This window comes from Drosophila arizonae, chromosome 3, assembly GCF_054131065.1.
Source record: "Drosophila arizonae isolate 15081-1271.41 chromosome 3, UAZ_ARI_1.0, whole genome shotgun sequence".
Lineage (NCBI taxonomy): Eukaryota > Metazoa > Arthropoda > Insecta > Diptera > Drosophilidae > Drosophila > Drosophila arizonae.
The window spans coordinates 7,653,831-7,672,613 of record NC_142923.1 but is presented as its reverse complement, the minus strand read 5'-3'; the positions used below and the strand labels follow the sequence as shown (position 1 = coordinate 7,672,613).

Here is an 18,783-nt window from a genome sequence, read left to right as displayed (position 1 = left end):
TCAGACATAATGAATTCAATTAATTTACTCTTGCCAAACACCCGACGGATGCTTTTTATGCTTACGACCTTGTCTGGGCATCATTATGATGACTGATTATTGTTGTCAGCAGCATGTGTGTGTGTATTTGTGCTGGTGTGTGTGTGTGTGCTGCTCTCTCTGCGTTTTTGGCTTTGTTTGGCTCACGTTCCTGCGGTTTTATTAATGCGTGCTAAATGTGCCGTCAAAGACGTCGTCTGGCATATATGCGTATATATTGTACATAATAGAAGACTCGACTACGGCTCCACATTCATAATAAACCCACTTGTGCAGCGGCTTTCGCCTCATTTTTATGAACATCATGATCTTGACGAAGCACCAGGCACTCGTTCCATTATCTAATATAAGTTTGATTTGGACCTGGCCAAGGGCAGCTCATGTCGTTCTCTATATATGTATATGGCCCCTATATTCGTTTTATTTCAAGTGCCCAGCAAATTCACATCAGATTTTACACACACTTATACATATATATTTATTTTTGATAGTCACTAAATTGTAATACTTAATTAGTTGCAATTTTGTTGCTATTATTGTTGTTAGTTTTTGCATAGTTGATTTCCGTAAATGTTTCACGCCGCAAGCTTTCATTCAGTTTATTCAGTTTTTCGACCACCGAAATTTGTTGTCTCGCTGCAAATTTACGCAAATTTATGCAATTAAAAGTTTGTTTTTCTATTTTCGGATGGCTGTTCGCTGCTTGGCAACTGATGTGTGTCTAAGCCATGTTGCGGCTAATTGGCACATTTATTTTCTAGCCCACATCAAATGGGAGAATTTCGCAAATTATTATTTTAATCTATCAATTTGAATTGACCGTTTGATCGCCTTTGACGAATCGAAATGAGTTGAAAAGCTAAATTGTTGTAAAATACTTATATACAATTTGTAGTAAATTGTTGCTTATTGTAGGTGTATTTAGAAAACTAAATTGACGGCAGCTCTGTCTATAGTTATATCTACTACAATTATAATTTACAAATTTATTGCTTTTATTTAAAGTTATATATATTATATACATATACTTTGTCATAGGAAATGAATAAACAAATATTTTCATAAATTTTTAAAAATAGTTTCAAATATATTAATGTATGATTATTTATGTTCAAAGCTGAATTTAAATCAAGAAAGTGCAAAAACTAAACGAAATATAAAGAAAAAATACATTAATATCAAGACAAGTCAAGAGCTATTGTTCTTGTACTTTTCTTATCGACTATCGAATCGATATATCGAAGTCGTGCTCTAGTTTTAGTTTAATAAATTGCATATTCATTTTCAAAGCACTGCCAGCGTGTGACCAAAGATCAGAAAAACACAATTTTATGAATAGTTAACGGAATCAGTTTTGGCTTGCAATAATCTGGCCATGTTTGCTTTTGGCAGCGAGCGTGAGACGTGAACATAATGCGTCTATTTGCCACTTAATGAATTTTTCAATAGCTGGCCATAAGTTGGCCATAACTACGGGTGTGACTGGCAAATGGCAAACCTGTGTTCGCTACTCTCTCTGCCTCTCTCTCTCGCTCTCTCTCTCTCTTTCACTCTCAGTCAAACTCTTGCTGGCGTTGCCAACTTGGCAACTTTGCGCAAGTGGCAAATAAAGTAATGCAGTGCAACTTCTTAGTTTCTGCAACTTTTTGCATAGTTCGTGTTGAAAGAAAACAAAAAAAGGAAAAATATGCAAAAAAAAAAAGAAGAAAAGTTGAAGCAAAACAACAACTAAAGATGGTAAACAAAACCCGTTGACTGTCGCAGTGCAAAAATTTCCGGCTTCGGGCTGTGCCAAGTTAAATGTAATTGTAATTTTTAATTTTAAGTGCTTGCCAAAAACAAAGAAGAGAAAAAAAAAGAAGAAGAAGAAACAAAACAAAATGACGAAGTAGAGGCACTCGCTGTATGCAAAAGTATTTTGTGCCAGCAATGCAAATGTTAATTGCGCAACACATAACTCATATACTAGCAGCAGAGCAGCCAAAACGAAGTTGCAGTTGTAGCGTGAGAAGAGAGGGCACATAGAGTGTGTGTGTGCTGCATTGGGGTGGCTCTTGGAGGGGGGCTTAAACCACTTTAATGAGTTCTGGGCCATCATAATTGGTTTTGCTGCAAAGCAAAAGACAGCTACAAAATGTTTCCAGCTGCAGGTTTTCCTGCTGCATAAAGCATCGCCCAGCAAATGGGATTTTCCATATATATTGCCCACTCAACTAGTTCAACTTTATATTTCCTTAAGTTAATTTATTTGACTTTTTTTTTTTTCAATTTATTTTTATATTTTTTATTTAGTAATTTTTTTATTTATTTTTATTGGAAATTTAAAACAGTAAATTTATTGAAAATTTTGTATTAAATAAACCCTTTGGAAAAAATAAAATAAATTAATTAATATAAAAGATTAAACACATAATAAAAGTATTAATATTATTTCAATAACAAAATATATTACATTTTTTTAAACAATTTTTATTTATATTTTAATTTAAAAACAATATAAAAATAATTAAATTAAGAAAGTACGTTAAGAAAGTATGTAATGCACTGAAAAATCAAATAATAAATCAATAAGATCTATATAAAAAAAAAAAAAAAAAAATTAAATAAAATAAAAAAAAATTTAATTTAATTTAACAAAAACAAAATTTTAAATATTTACATATAATTGTTATTACTTTATTTAAACAACATTTATATTTTAAATGTATATGATCTTTTTATTTCTAATTTTTTTTCTTAATAATAAATTTGAGTAAATAAATTTACACAAAATTTTTAATTAATTAAGCGATATAATTTAATCACAATTTTTAAATATATCGTTTTATTTAGCATAAAGCAGCTTGAGCAGCTAGTTTTTATTTATTTACTTTTATAATATATTTGCAAAAAAAAAAATATATAATTTATAACAAAAATAATTTAGTAATAAATCCAGATGCGAGCAATTGCTAAATTAATATAAATGCGCATTGCGCACTCGAAAACTTGTGCGTGGAATCCATTTAACACTCGCCACTGTTGCAGTTGAAACGGGCTAAAATTTATTTGAGTTCTGTTGGGGGAACACTTGGCCCTAAAGCCCCACACGCTCTGGGCAGGTTTCAATTCCTGGCAATCGACAGCAAAAACTGACCCCGGCGTATGTGTGTGTGTGCAATGATATCTGTGTGTGTGTGCTTAGTGTAGACTACGTGTGTGTATTTTTGTGTCGTGCTGTGGCCCTTTGTGCGTTACTTATGTGCGGTATTGTGTCTGATAAATGCGACGCGTTTGCTAGCCGTTTGTGTCTGCCGCCTGCTGCCTCCTGCCAGTGCTGGACTGCTGCCTGGCACCGGGTTTCTATAGCCTGCAGCCTGTAGCCTGCAGCCTGCAGTCGGTACTCGGCAGGACAAAGCATTAATTTGGTCTAGTGGCTGGCGCTGCTCCATTGTCCCGAAGAGTCCTTTTGGCGCCACGCGCAAGAATTGCAATTGTTTTGCTATGCTAGCACATCGATGATATGCTCATGACTTTCTGAGTGTTATCTTGGCCCAGGCAGGAACTTTGGCCCATTGTGTGGCAATTCGTGCTGCTGTTATTGCCAGTTGTTGCTCCGTTTAATTTCCACTCAGTTGCCTCACACGGCAAAATTGTGTGATTTTAATCAGCATGAAATCGTTGATACACTCCTGCTGCTCCTGCTGCTGCTGATTCTCCTCCTGCTATTGCTGCTGTGTCTCCTGTTAGCTCCTGCCGAGAGCTGAGCGTAGAGGACTTACATGGCTTCTCTATCGTTGCAGGCCATCGTCGTTTATTATCAATTTTGTGTTTATTAAACGCTCATAATCAAGTTTTGATCAACACTCGCCATGTGGCGTTAAGTTTCAATGAAAGCAACTAATATTATGACAGCCATAATTAAGAGGAGATGAAAAGTTTGCTGCGGATGAAGAGAACATGAAATGGATATGAGAAATAAAAGCAGAAATAACTGATAGTAAAAAAGGACTTGAGTTCGTTTAATCGAATTTCAAAGTTTTATTAATATTTAAATACTTTTTCAATGCTCGCATCGTTTGCTAAGAAAAAATTATCGGCATTTATTGTTTTATTTTTTGCATAGCTCTTCTCCAATAACCGAAATAGCTGAAGAAAATCGATGATGCACAGCTTAAATAATAACATAAATAACAAAGTTAGCGCAGACCAACTGAATTATCACATTTTATTCAATATTGGTTTATATATATAGAGACCGTTTTTTGCCTGTTCCTTAGTTAACAATGCTTTTAATTGGTCGAAGTTTTTGCAATCATTTTTTTTTAAAGCTGCTAGTGAAAAGGGGAAATCACATTGCTGAGATGCATGCAATATGCAGATGCTGACATGCCAATCCGTGCATATATGCACAGCAATATCAGATGAACCCAAAAAATTCCATAATAATAATTATAATAATGAAATATTTTTTCAAGCTATAGATATATTTTTGATACTTTAAATTTATATTTCTTAATACGCAGTTCAAGTCTAAATTTCTTTATTTTCTTCGATACCTCAGTTTGTTTTCTTTTTATATCAACATATATAACCGACAATCGATTTCGACGTCTAATTATCGATAAGAAACGAGAGCTACATGCCGTAAATGCAATCGATACAAAATAGTTTTGAATTTTAAAAACTTCTCTCTATTCTCCTTCCAAAATACCGTTTCTATTATTATAAAAAAAAAAATAAAATAAAATAAAATACAAAAAATAAATAAATAAATAAATAAATAAAATAAATAAATAAATAAATAAATATATCAAAAAAAAAAACAAAAATAAATAAATAAATACAAAATAAATTACAAAAACATAAAAAGAAAAATAAAATAAAATTAAAATAATAAAGTACGTTTTCAATTAGAACAACAAAACAATTGAAATTAAAACAAGTAAGAAAGCTCCAGTCGAGACTGCTCGACTAGGAGATACCCTGAACCCTCCAAGCTGATATTCTAATCATTCTGCACTTCTTTTATACAAACATACATACACATACATCCACACGCACGCATAAGCCTGCGCTAGCTGCGCAGTAAGCAGCGACTGCGCTTGGGCTGCGCTGCAGTGTGGGCAATATTATGAGAATTTATTTGTCAAATAATTTCTTTTGTAGACGTACGATCTTCATGAAACTTTCAGAGGGTAATCATAATGTTCAAATGTATGTACATTCCAAAGCACAAGTCCCTAGTATTTGAAATGCGTTTTTTACAAATTGGGGGAGAAGGGGGCGTGGTATCCAAAATCTGTAAATTACAAAATCTTTGTATCCATTAACTTCATATACAACGCAAATTTGAAGTCTCCAGGTTTAATAGTATTCTAATGAGGCTGAAAAAACAAAATCAATTTTTCGATTATTCTCGATAAAAAAGTTATCGGATGATTTATCGAAAAAATAAAGCAAACTCGTACTGCGTATGGTACACACGAGTATGCATGCCAAATTTCAGCTCTCTAGCTCTTGTAACTTCTGAGATCGACGCACTCATACGGACGGACGGACGGACGGACGGACGGACAGACGGACAGGGCTATATCGACTCAGCTCATCGCGCTGATCAAGAATATATATACTTTGTGGGGTCTGCCACGCCTCCTTCTGCCCGTTACATACTTTTTCACAAAACCATTATACCCTGATTTCCCATTTTCAATGGGTTCAGGGTATAAAAAGGTACTTAAATATTTGTAACTTTTTATTTAATCAAAGAAACTTACAAATTTAATAGTCCATTTCATTTTATCTACATTAAAATATTAAAATTATTTTGCTTCCAATTTGTTATTTGTTGTAAAGCCTGTTGTGTAAATTGTAGCCACCGAAGTCCGCTGAAAGCATTGAATTTGTAAAACCTGCCACAAATGGATAAATGGTGCATTTAATATTTGAACACTTTGCAACACATGACATGACAGTTACACTCACAACACTATCGATACATTGATAGAGCCGGCAAAGCTCACAAATTTCAAATATTTTGGAGCTATAAAACTGCGATCAATCTAAGCGCAATCCACGAACTCTGGCATTTGCTGCTGAAAGTGCAGGTTATTAATTTTCATTTGACATATAATTTCAGCAAATCGCAGGTCACAATAAACAAATCACGTCACAGCTGCAACGAGTGGGCAAGTGGGCAAACCGAAAAAAAAAAAAATGAAAAAAAAAAAAAAATGAAGCTGCCAAAAACAATTCGATTCAATTCATGTTGAATTTTGTGAATATTTACAGCTGCACGACCTCTTTGTGGCCATGTAGCATTTGGTAGCTGCCTCTAGTTGGCAGTCAGCTGGTTCAGTTGCTGAAAATTGCAGTCGCATATTTTTGGTTAGATAATTATGGACTGACTGGCCAGCGGCTGCCGGATGCGGTTGCCAAACTGCGTTGCTTTGGTTGCCTTCAAAAATTATTCCTCACTGTCGAAAAATTCAATAAACACCAACTGTGTGCGAGCGTGTGCTAGTATATATATGTGTGTGTGTGTTTGTGTGTGTGTGTGTGTGTGTGGGTGTGTGGTGTCCCGTTGGCCTATGCGTGCGCGTATATCCTGCCAGGGCGGCAGCTTGGTCAATTTTTCTGGCTAATGATTTGGTTTCCGCCACAGTTTCACTCGCTCTCCCTCTCCCTCTCTCACTCTGTCTCTATAGACATAGCACTGTGTGGTTAGGTGTGTGTTAAATTTATGGCCTGCCGAGTGGTTGATTGTGAATGCCAATGGCCAACGACTGCCGTTGAATTGTGAATGTGACTGCGGTCACGGCGTAATGCTTATGAGCTGCCAGCCAGCGCAGCCCAGCTCAGCCAAATGGCAACTGGCAGTGGCAATTGAATGGCGAGCGAATGTGTAACAGCAGCATAAATTAGCAAGTCACAGAGATTTCATCGCCAGAGCCGTGCTAAAAATAAATGTGAAGCAGGCCAGGAGCTGGATGATAATTAACAGTTGGTTAAATCTTAATTCGCACTGACGCCCGTTGAATTTTCTCAGTTCTCAATAAAATTAGAGCTGACAACGAATTTGCTGAGCCACATTCCATGCAAGCTGTGGCGCCACCTGCCGACGGTATATGCAACTAGTTATTGGGCTTTAGTTCAATATATTTCAATCAAATTCCAATTTGTCTACATGACATCTTATATGAGTATATCAATCAAATTAGTTGCCCCAAATAACTTTCCAGCAATTTAATTAAATATTGTAAGCTTCATGCTGGAGCGAAACCAAGAGGTGCGAGACCTCTGGCACCCATGCAAACATTTGGTCATTTGCGTGATGATTGGGTATTCCGACAACTTCCCACAGGCAACTATGCTGGTCTCCTGTAAAATACTAACTAATGATCATTCCTATTAAATCCCTAAACTAATTTCAGCAAAGCACAACGGGAGTCGCACGCACAAATCCTTGCACTCAGCCAGCAGCACACACAAGTAGCTGTGTGTGTGGGTATGAGTGTGTGAGTCTCTCTCTCTCTCTCTCTCTCTCTCTCTCTCTCTCTCTCTCTCTCTCTCTCTCTGTGTGTGTGTGTAAGCCCTGTATTGGCAAAGTTTCGTATTTGACTGTTGAGCATTTAGCAAGTGTTGGCTTACATCGACTGCGACGTGCACAGTCGATTGAGTCGATTAAAAGTTGATAAAGTCAACCTAAGTAGCAATGTGAGAGTGTAGGCAGTGACTAGCGAAAGCCCAGTTCATGTTAAAGAGTGTGAAATTGCAAGTGAGTAAGTTGATTGATTTTGTTAAAGTCGAACCCGAGAATGAATATACATATATATTCTCTATTTGCAGCATGAGACATATAGATTAGGTCGGATTCATCTGCTTGTTTAACCTTCTGGGACTAGCAGCATTTGATGAATGATACACTCGCCATTTCAAAGAGCGACATTAAGAGTATTTTACTCTTTCAGACAATCCAGGACAGCTCGATTATAGCTAATATAAAAAGTAGACTTGAAGAGATTTGCTACCCATTTACTTGTTATGGCATATCCCTTATCCCTTATCCCTTATCCTATCATAGCTAAAGTTATATGAAGTAAGATTTGAGCTCGAACTTTATATATATTACTGATTTATCTTAATTTCTCCTAAATCCTTGAAGCCCTTGACATATCTCTGACAGCCCAAGAAAGCCGACATCGGCATGGAAAATCTACACTGCTAGCCCGCCTTTACTATTTACTAGCTACTTTTTACAGATCCAACTTATTTGTTTATTGTTTTTAAATTGAGCTTCATTTATTTTCTATTAAATGCACATTAAATATTTGAGTAAAGTCTTAACAGAGTTTTTATGTGCAATTGCTGGCCTTGGCCAGCTTTATTTGAAAGGTAACACGCCAGCAAGTTGGCCCAAATATTGTGAGCACGCTTTATTGGCCAATTTGCGAAAATGGCAGCGACTGTTGCACTCGCTGTCGATACTGCAAACTTTGCTCGCAATATATAAAGTTCCGACGCACATGACCGACAGTTCGCAACGAAGTTTAAGGAAAAGGCAAAGAAAAACAAGAATGTCTAGCAGAAATTGTATTGTAGGAAAAGACAAAAGTAACAAAAAAAAAAAATCAATTGAATAAAAGGATTGTTGATTATAAATTGAATTTTTTATAGGGCGTTTGCCAGGGCAGGTTAAGGAATAGAAACGAAAATTAAGGTAATAAAAATAACTTAAAGGTAATTAGTTTATTTATGAGTATTTATTACTTAAATGTTAACTTTTGTTTATAAAAAAAAATGTGTATATATAAGTAAGAAATATTCAAAAATAAACAAATTCACTTTTTAGTTACAATATTTTAATTAATTTATATATACATGTATATAAATAACAAACAAATGAATATCCCTTTTGCTATTTATTACTTAACTTTTCACTGTTAAAAAAATAATGTAAATTGATTTATTTTATTTTATTTATTTATTTTTTTTTATTTTATTTTATTTATTTATTTTTATTTTTTTTTTTTTTAGATGTTGCTATATCTATATATAAGAGTTATATAGGGATTTTTTTCTGTTTTTTTTTTTGTTTTTTTTTTTTTTTTTTTTTTTTTTTTTTTTTGTTATTACAACTCAACTTTTCACTTTTAGTATAAAGAAACTTACTTATTCTATTTTTATTTTACCAACCCACAAATTTGTAATCAAATTATGATTATATTATTTTGAGTGTTGAATCACCAAAAAACACTTTGATTTCTTGTTTGGTTTTATTTTTTATATATATATATATTTTTTTTCTTATTTTTTATGAAGAAAATTACACTCAATAAGACTAAATTTGTATGCAAAGTTTTTCTATTTATTTGTATCAAAATAATAGAAAAATACCAAATTTACAGTTTTACTGTAATTCAATTTAATGCGCTCTGAGCTTTTATGTTACTAGCTTAACATATCGCGCACAGCCAGTTAACAGTTTAGATCAAATGTAAACGAGCTACGCTATATTGAATTCAAAAGCTGTAAAGTTCAACTTAATTTGATTTGCGTTGCTATGGAGGAATAACAATTGTGGCTACAGGCCACATTCAATAAAATTTAATGGAATGCATAATGTCAATTTTGATTTAACAACTAGAAAATCTAATGAAATTCAAGACTGACACACACACACACACACACACGCACATAAGAAGTAATTGGCAAGCAATAAAAAAATGCTGAAGTGAACTAAGAGAAGATGGAAAGAAGTGTGAAGCAGTCGTTGTAACTGTCACACACACACACACACACACACATACACAGAGAGAAATATCGAGTCTTGTGTGCTTGTGCGCAATCTATTTGCACTAAGTGTTCGTTAGAAAATGTTTGCATAGCAGCACTCAACGTCATTCAAAACACATGTAAAGGAGCTCGAAGTGAGCTGCTTGAGCAGAGCCACTGTGCACACTGTGACTCTCTCTCTATCTCTGTGTGTGTGTGTGTGTGTGTGTTTGTAAGGAAAATCAAAGAAAATCAATAAAAGCAAATTGTCGTAGGAAAACAGAAATGTGCATCATTTTCACTTTATGCAAATTGCAAAACTTGTGATGAAGTCGACTCGGAAGACGCAAACGCAGACGCAGACGCAGAGTCAGCTACCCAAACATTCGAGTGCTATATGAATGAATGAAAGCCCATGCGAGTGTTCAGTAAATGTGTTCCATTTCTGTAAATGTGTGCGTGTGTGTGTTTGTGTGTGTGTGTTTGCCATGTGTAAATGCATGGCTGACAAAAGGCATTTGCATATTTAATGTTATTACGTTATTTTGCATGCCGCACACAAAAATTTATGATTGCATATGGAACGAGGGGTTACCCAGGGCTCTGCCCTGGCATTCCGAATGTGCATCCATATATGTACATACGTACATATATATTGTCGCACACAAAATTTTACAATAATTCCGTTACAACTTTTTAGGCGCTGCTCCAGTCAGTGTTTCACACGCTCCCAGTTTATATCGTCGTCGTCGTCGTCGTCATCGTCGACGCCATTCACCATAAATAATAAAATTATTTTGCTGTCAGTTTGAATTTTGCACCGCCCACATGGCCACGCCCCAGCTGGCAAGGCAAATATTGAAAAATGCACTGCATAGGAGGGAAGGGCAGAGAGAGAGAAAAAAAATAACTGCCATTAAAAGCTCGTTTCAGTTGCTCCGCTGCAACTGACGTCGACTCAGGGCAGTCGAAGATGCCACAGCGCATTTGCGGTCTACGCAAAGTCCTCGAAAAATTATAAATGCGACAGAGTCGAGTGCGGCTGACAATAACAAGCACCCCTTCAGCTGAATGATTTATTTCCATATTGAAATCAACAATTTACCAGAAAGATTTCAAAATCAACTGAGCAACGAGCTGAGTCTCTCAGAGAAGCACGAGTGGAAAATGATTCTGCTATAAATATGCATTTATTCCATTGATATGATTACTCATGTTAGGAAACCAGTTGAATGGTCGAACAGGTGCAACAATAGCAGGTGAACAACCAACTTCAATGTGCGATTTGGCAGTTAGAAATAAAAGGAAAAATAATAATATTTTAATATAATAAAAATAAACATTATTTGCTTAGCTATCAAATGAAATGTGTGTAGATATGTGCTAGGAATTTATATTAGCATTTTTTTCTAAACAAGATATAGATAAATAGAAGAGTATTCTATCGCTTAAAATATAGATATTCAAAAAAAAAAATAAAATAAAATAAAAAATAAATAAATAAATAAATAAATAAATAAATAAATAAATTTTAATAATAATAATAATAATAAGCTACTTAGCATACAGTTAAGCACTTGAAATCCATGATATATATTATTATATGTACTCTGAATTATATTTTTTAAATAATTAGAAAAATCATAATATTAGGATATAATTATTTTCAAGCTGCTTGGATAATCTTAAAAATATCTAAAGCAACTAATTAAAATTTGCTTTATGAAGAAGAAGCAAAAATAAAATTTTATTGCATGGCTATATTTATTTTATAATATTTTATAATATAAAATATTAATTAGATTTTTTTATTTTTATTATATATATTGGTACTCATGTTCAGGTCTGAATATTTACCGATTGAAAGCTTTGTAATACAGTCGAGTCTCAATAATATGTACCCCGTTAACTCGAATATCGCTATAAACAAAGAGAAATCTTTCCCATTGGAAAAAAAAAAAATTAAAATCATTGTCGATAATTTTTGAAAATTTAAATTTCTGTGTAAATCAAAAGAAAACTGATCGTCTTGCCATTTCGAGGTATCGAGACTCGGCTATAGTCGTTTCTTGATTTTATTAAAATTTAGTAGCTTTTGTTTTATAAACTCTTAAATCCTAATTTTATACTATATTTATTTTAAGTCTATTTTTTACTAATTTAAAAATCTTACAGATTTTTTATCATATTCTGGCAGTCGACAAAATATTTAAAGAACTTTAAAATGCCTAGCTGAAGTATCGAATATGATTTGTGAGCTAGGAAAAATTGCTTTTGATTGCAAAACTTTATGATAAATTGATAATAAATTAAAGATAAATATAATACAAACCTTCAGCTTTTATTTAGAATATTCATTGAATATTTAGCAGAAAAATTGTCGCAATTAAAGCTCTCGGCTAGAAGGCCCTGAAATCCTTTTAAAGCACAAAATTTCAATTTGAGAAAATTAATAATAATGCTGTTAGCATCATGAAGCCTTAAATCCCAGGGTGTTCGAGCTAAAACCACAAATGCCCAAATGGCCCGAGCACAGATTGGCTGGCCGACTGGCTGGGCTGGCTGAATGGGCTAACTCTCTGTTTGGCCAAAAAAAGGCAAACAATGAAATGGCCAGAAGGCAGCAAGTGTGACTTTAGTCACTTGCAATTGCCGGAAACCAGAGGGCAAAAGCCTTGCTAACTGTGTATGTATGTGTAGCTCTATTGTATTGAAAGCGATGCGGAAGTGTTGAACACATAGGCACAGAAACACACATGCACACACATAGATGTACCGACAATAATGGCAACCGCAAATCATCATAGATATTTCGAAAATTTCATTACTGAGTTTTTGCTGCTTTCGGTTGCCCTAGGTAGATGAGCTGAATGTTATCTACAATGCTGAATGTTGTCAATGAATGGCTAGATGAGGTGTGCGTCTCTATGTGAAGTAATCCTACACACACACACACACACACGCTCAACAGCTACGCAGTTAATGTTGGCGCTGCCTGGGTTTGCCTGGCAGTCAGCAGTCAACTTATATGTGCGAGGCTGCGACTGGCTTAGCTCGGCTTGGCTTGTTGTTATTCTTCTTCTTCTTCTGTTTTTATTTATTTTTTATTTTACCCTGTTCGTGTCACATTGTGCTCATTGTTGTTGTGATTGCTGTTGTTGCTGTTCTTGTTGTGGTGGTTGTTGTCTATTGTCTCATTGTCTGTGGTAGCATGTATGATTTTTTATTATAAATAAGCTTCTAGGCATGTGTCGACCGCCTGAACATGCCAACTAAACTACAGCCGTAATCTGAAATGGCAAGCAACAACAACAACAACAGCAACAATAAACTCAGACAATCATGTTGCTCTGGCATTCTCGACATTTTATTTTGTTGCTGCTATTCAACTTTAAGATTTCCAGAAAGCATTCAATGCAATCACAAGTGAAATCAGTTTATTTAATTGATATATATTTTATATGATTAAATATGCATTTTATGTGAATTTATATTAAACGAAACTGTCTTTTATATTGCAGATTTGACTCAATGCGCCACTTGTCCGGGTAAGTTAATTAATATGCTTGAGTCTTAGTGTTTACTGTCTATAAAATATATACAAATTATGTTTATATCAATCCATTCATCTTTAAGCGAAATGTTTGTATAAAATGTAATGAATATGTTCACACTTATATGATTGGTAAATGCAAGACTTAATTTATTGATTTAACATCATAGACGAACTGCCTATGAAGCAGTGTTCCATCGCACAAAGGGAAGTCAGCAAGGTTAATGACATGTGTTTCAATAGAAATTCAAATATATTTACTACACACAGACTTGAGCTTAAATATTAATTAGACATTAATACAAGTTCATATTCTACAGCTAATATCTCTGTCTTGTTACACAACTCAAAGAACTCAAGGCTAAATTGACTTAGCTTCTCATCTTGATGAACAGTATATATACTTTATGGTATCTGGTACCATACCATACCACACCGATTTTCTATTTTCAATGGGCTCACTGTATGAATATACAAAATCTATGCAAAAAGGAAAAATATGCTCAAGTGCTGCAGGCATTCAATTCCAATTAAACTCGATTCAAGCAAACGTAGAATGCGTAATACCTTAATATGGGCAAATCCAGTCAATTTAATCAAGTCTAAGCACACACACACCCACACACACCCACACACACCCACACACTTGCAGCTTACTGTTTATAGCAAACATGTTCTAGTGAAGCCAATTCTGGCTTGGCTTATACATTTTGAAAAACAACATTCCGACTCTCACCCAATTTGTTTACTAAATCGCAAACAAATCGAAACCAATTTTTGGTGCCACCACAAGAAAAACCTCGATAAGGAATGAGTATGAAATGTTGAGAGCTCTGGCTGCCGGCGGCTATTTGTCGGCTGTGCAATGCAACACTCGGCTCAATCCCAGGTTTAAATGAATAATGGCAAATGCCCGCAGTCAATGTATGTGCCAGCCACACACACACACACAGTCAACACAATGTGGCTGAGAGTGAGGAGGCTGGCTGTGGCAGAGGTCGATGCTGAGTCTGAGGCTGTGTCAATTCTATCAGTTGATTGCCATTATGTTGTTAAGGTGAAAAGCGCAGTGGCCTTGTTAAGAAATAGACTGAGATAGCGTGAGAGTGAGCGAGACGGCGTAGACACTGAAAGACAGCCAACAAGGCACAATGAATTGCAGCTTGTTACAGCTTCAGTTGTCTGCTGTTGTGCGTGCAAAATGAGTTTACACTTAGGTAAAACATTTGCCTTTTTTGCATTGACAAATCGAAGTGGGCTATCGAGCAACGATTGGCGCAAAACCAAAGCTCATATAATTGCAAACTTGTCACGTAACACATTGCGTATACGCAACGTTGCGCCATTACGTATACGCAACGTGCAACTGATGCATTGTCAATACCCAAGGAAAGTTGTGAGCGAGAAGGAAAGTGTGAACATTTTTGGGAGATATATATCTAAGTAAAATATATTATATATAATACATATAATATAATATTTTAATATATTTTATTTTACAGTCGAGTCTCGATAATTCCAAATGGCAAGGGCATCAGTTTTTATCTGATTTACACAGAAATTCAAATTATGAGAGCTATCGAGAATGACTTTCTTTCAAAGGGATAAAATTATTTTCGATCCATCGCGATTTTCGTTTAGGCTGGGGCAAAAACTATGGAGACTCGACTATATGGATTACCTTTATTCCCTATCAAAATCTGTCAGCTCTGAGAGCAGTTTTAAATTTATTATTTGCCTCAACTGCAATTGGGCTCGTCAGTGAGCATCAGAGCGTCGAGCATGCTCGCTCAGCTCACGCTGGCTTGTTATTTTGCCTGCTGGCTGGCGTCTGTTGCTGACCCTTGTGACGTGGCAAAAACAAAATTTGATTTTAAATTGGCAGCTCTCTGTGACCGGCACCCACTCGAACCCCTTACAGCCATACACAGCCAGCCAATTTGCTGGCTAATTTAATATGCAAGCGACAAAAAGCCCATGAATTGAAGTCGACGCATGTCATAAGGCATGGTTCGACGTAATTGGATTTGAAAGTTATTGTCTAAGCTTGATTTTCTTTTGCACATTTTTGCCCATTTGAAATATCGAAAAAGTTTTGCACTGAACTTGCTTAGTTTGTTGCTTGGCAGTTTGCTTTTTGTTGTTCTCTCTCCCTCCCTCTCGCTCTGGGCCCGTTGACAAGGGGTTAAGATTAGTTTCCCAAGAATATCGCTGTGGACTCGCCTCGCATGCATCTTAAGCCATGCCTGACCATGCGTGTTAAGCTAAAACTTTCAAATGAATTTTGCCTACTGCGACGCAGACATTTCTATTTGCACTTGACTTTTATTCGGGGCTGTTGTTCATTTATGCTGGGCGCTGATGCCATGCAGGCCAAGAGCAACAACTTTTCAGTTGCCTCAAGTTGAGTTTAATTAAAATAAAAAAAAAATTGTTGCTGCTGCTGCTGCTGCTACCGCTATTGCTGCTTCTTCTTCTTCGACTTTTTTTGTGGCAAGTTTTGCATGAATTTTGAGAGTTGTCGACAAAACTATTTCAATTTATGTAAAATTGCAGCGTTTGACTTGAAGTTTTTGCTAGCGCGCATTCCAAGGAGCTCAGCATGTGACATGCATATGTGTGCGTGTGTGTGTGTGTGTGTGTGTGTGTGTGTGTGTGTGTGTGTGTATTACTAACAAGTTTTTATCAACTATTAAATTCATAACTCTATTTGCACTCGCCAATTATGAAGTTTTCTTCTCGTTTTGATTTCAAAATGCTATGTAAATGTTTTAGGCTAACGAAATATTGAAATATTTTGTATAGATTTTTATTTTCATATATAAAGAGTAGTCACTTAATCTATGTTGAGCTCAGTTGCAGCTGCTAGAGCACTTTCTCCTGCCCTGCGTAGCTTGAAGGGTCTCAATAGTGTCAAAGAACCAGCTGATATTTGTGGTATCAGAAAACCTATGCAGCAGATCTGTTCATGATATTTACCTTAAATTAGTTCGTAACATACAATGTCTACTATCATGGTTTTCCATAGGGGCACAGGTGTTTCGTGTTTCCATTCCTTGGGGACTTGGGGCTGGTGGTAAATTCCATGCTCTGGCTGCAATAAGCTAAAACTATCATTCATAAGGTAATACTCTATCTACAAGACTACGTTAAATAAGCCTTATCTCTGTCTTTCTCTACTTTTCTCTCTCTCTCTCTCTCTCTCATTTTCTCTCTAAATTGGCAAAACATTTACAAAATTTTCCTAAATTATTTGCACTTTAAATGTTTATCACAACGAGAATCAGTTGAAATCAAAATGATTCTTTTCAAAGTAATTACACATCCCATTTAATATACATTAAAGTGTTTAAAAAGTTATCAGCAGACGAAAACTGGTGCATATTTCATATGCTGAGAAAAAAAAGCTAAAAGCTAATTTCGTTCCACAACTTTTTGCACACAAACACACACGCATGCTCGAAAAACTTGGCTTGTTTCATGCGTGGCACAACTTGTCATCTGCAGAAAATGACTTGGGACAAACAGAAAAAAAAGCCAAAAAAATGGCTGCAAAAAATAAAAAACAAAATCAAAATAAACAACAACAAAAACATACAAAACGCCAACGTGACGACGTCCTTTTTTATTTTGGCTCAAAAGTTTAGAAACTTTTATTTGCCTGGGGCACAGACACACCCACATATGTGTATAAATACACCCACACACATATGCAGCTGCATGGCCTTCTCTCTTTTATACAAACACAGCAATTCGAGCTCACCTCCCATTGCCATTTGGCCACCTGTTATTGCTCGAAACTGTCTACCTTTCATTACGCATTTTCCACTTACGTGCTACAACAGATGTCTGCAACTTTTTCGTCTTGACAAAGTGATTCGTTTTACTCCCTATTGATTAACTGTCGTTAGCAGCCTTTTTTTTTTTTTTTTTTTGTCATAGAAAATGTATTTTAAGAAATTCTGCGTACTCTCCTCCGCTGGCTACATTAATGTATATTGTTAAATTATAATGTCTTTAAGAGTAAATCATAATGTGAATTACATAATTATAAAGAATAAGAAAGAAAAAACAAATATATTAATATAAAAAAATATATTAATGTACAGCATTCCCCTATCCACGATTTCTTCTAAAAATAACTCGTCTATTGCTATGACGTCCTAGGGCTCTGTGCATAGACTAGAATTAAAGGAATACTCGACTAGTTTGTCTCTTAGGGATGGGCGTTATTTGCTCAGTGCTCCCACGCAGTCCACTTGTGGGCGTCAATACACTTCATAATGAGTCTCAAATGAAGGGTACGTCATTATAATGTTTTTGCTTGAATATAATAATTATTGCGAATAAATAACCTAAGCAGTTAAGTTGGAGTCGAATAAAGTCAAATCAAACTGTGTTTGTTTTTTTTTCTTTTAACTTATACCAAGGAAATTAAGAGATTACTAACATTATGTAAATTACAGTTATTGTTAGCTAACAGCTAATTTTATTGTTGAGTAAAAGTAGTTCGCTAGGAAATTATAAATAGTTTCTGTAAAATTTCTTTAAATTAAATTTTATATATATGTATATGTATATAATATTATTGCTTTTGTCTATTTAGAGCTTTATAAACTCTAAAATTATTATTCATATAAAATTAACATAAATACCATTTGCCTCTACTTTGCATATTCTGCTTGCTTAGCATACTCATGCCACGCCCAATCCCTCACATCACCCTCTGCTAGCCACGCCCTTGTACTCTCGAAAGATGCTTAAAGTATTCATATAAATATGTGTGTGTGGTATGAGAGATTTTGTTAGAGCATTTTGTGACTGTAACAAGTCGTTAGGTTTAATTAAGCATTAACAGCTAAACAGTGTTGTAAAATGTTGAAAAGTGCATAGTTCTACTTTGCCATGAAGTATGACAGTTATTTTTGTTTTGCTCACAAATGCTTTACATAATATTTATTCGCCACGAGCTGCATAAATGTAGACGCACAGTTTCCGGATGCCAGCAAGAAGGCAGCCACAAAAAGGCTGTCATTTTTGCTCAGACCAAGAGATAGAAAGAGAGAGGGCGTGTAATAGAGAGAGAGAGAGAGAGGGGGGGGGGGGGGGGAGAGCACCCACTTGGTTGTAATGAAAATGTGTGCAGCACCGGCATAAGTTGCAAGTTTTTAGCAAAGCTGTCCGCTGTCCGCTGTTATCTATTGCATGTGTGCTTTGAACCTGCCACCTTCCGCTGTAATTCAGAACAGTTTGTTGCCAGTTTGATAATTATATATCTGAACGAGTATGTGTGTGGGTGTGTGTGTGCGTGAGTCTGTTATCAGCTGTTTCCTGTTGTTAAGTTTTGCTGGCTAAAAACTTTGTGCGAAAGAGAGCATGAGGCAAGTCGATGCTAAATTTAATGCCACATTACACAAAATGTTGCATGAAAACCAAAA

The 18,783-nt window shown here is 35.3% G+C and overlaps 1 protein-coding gene across 1 annotated transcript in view; it reads left to right on the top strand.

The window, feature by feature from the left end:
• CadN2 (Cadherin-N2) overlaps window positions 1–18,783 on the top strand; it is a 189,240-nt gene that overhangs the window by 32,270 nt on the left and 138,187 nt on the right. Inside the window, exon 2 of the mRNA XM_089465749.1 lies at window positions 13,314–13,340. The gene's annotated coding sequence lies outside the window, so the exon portion shown is untranslated. The remainder of the gene's footprint in view (window positions 1–13,313; window positions 13,341–18,783) is intronic.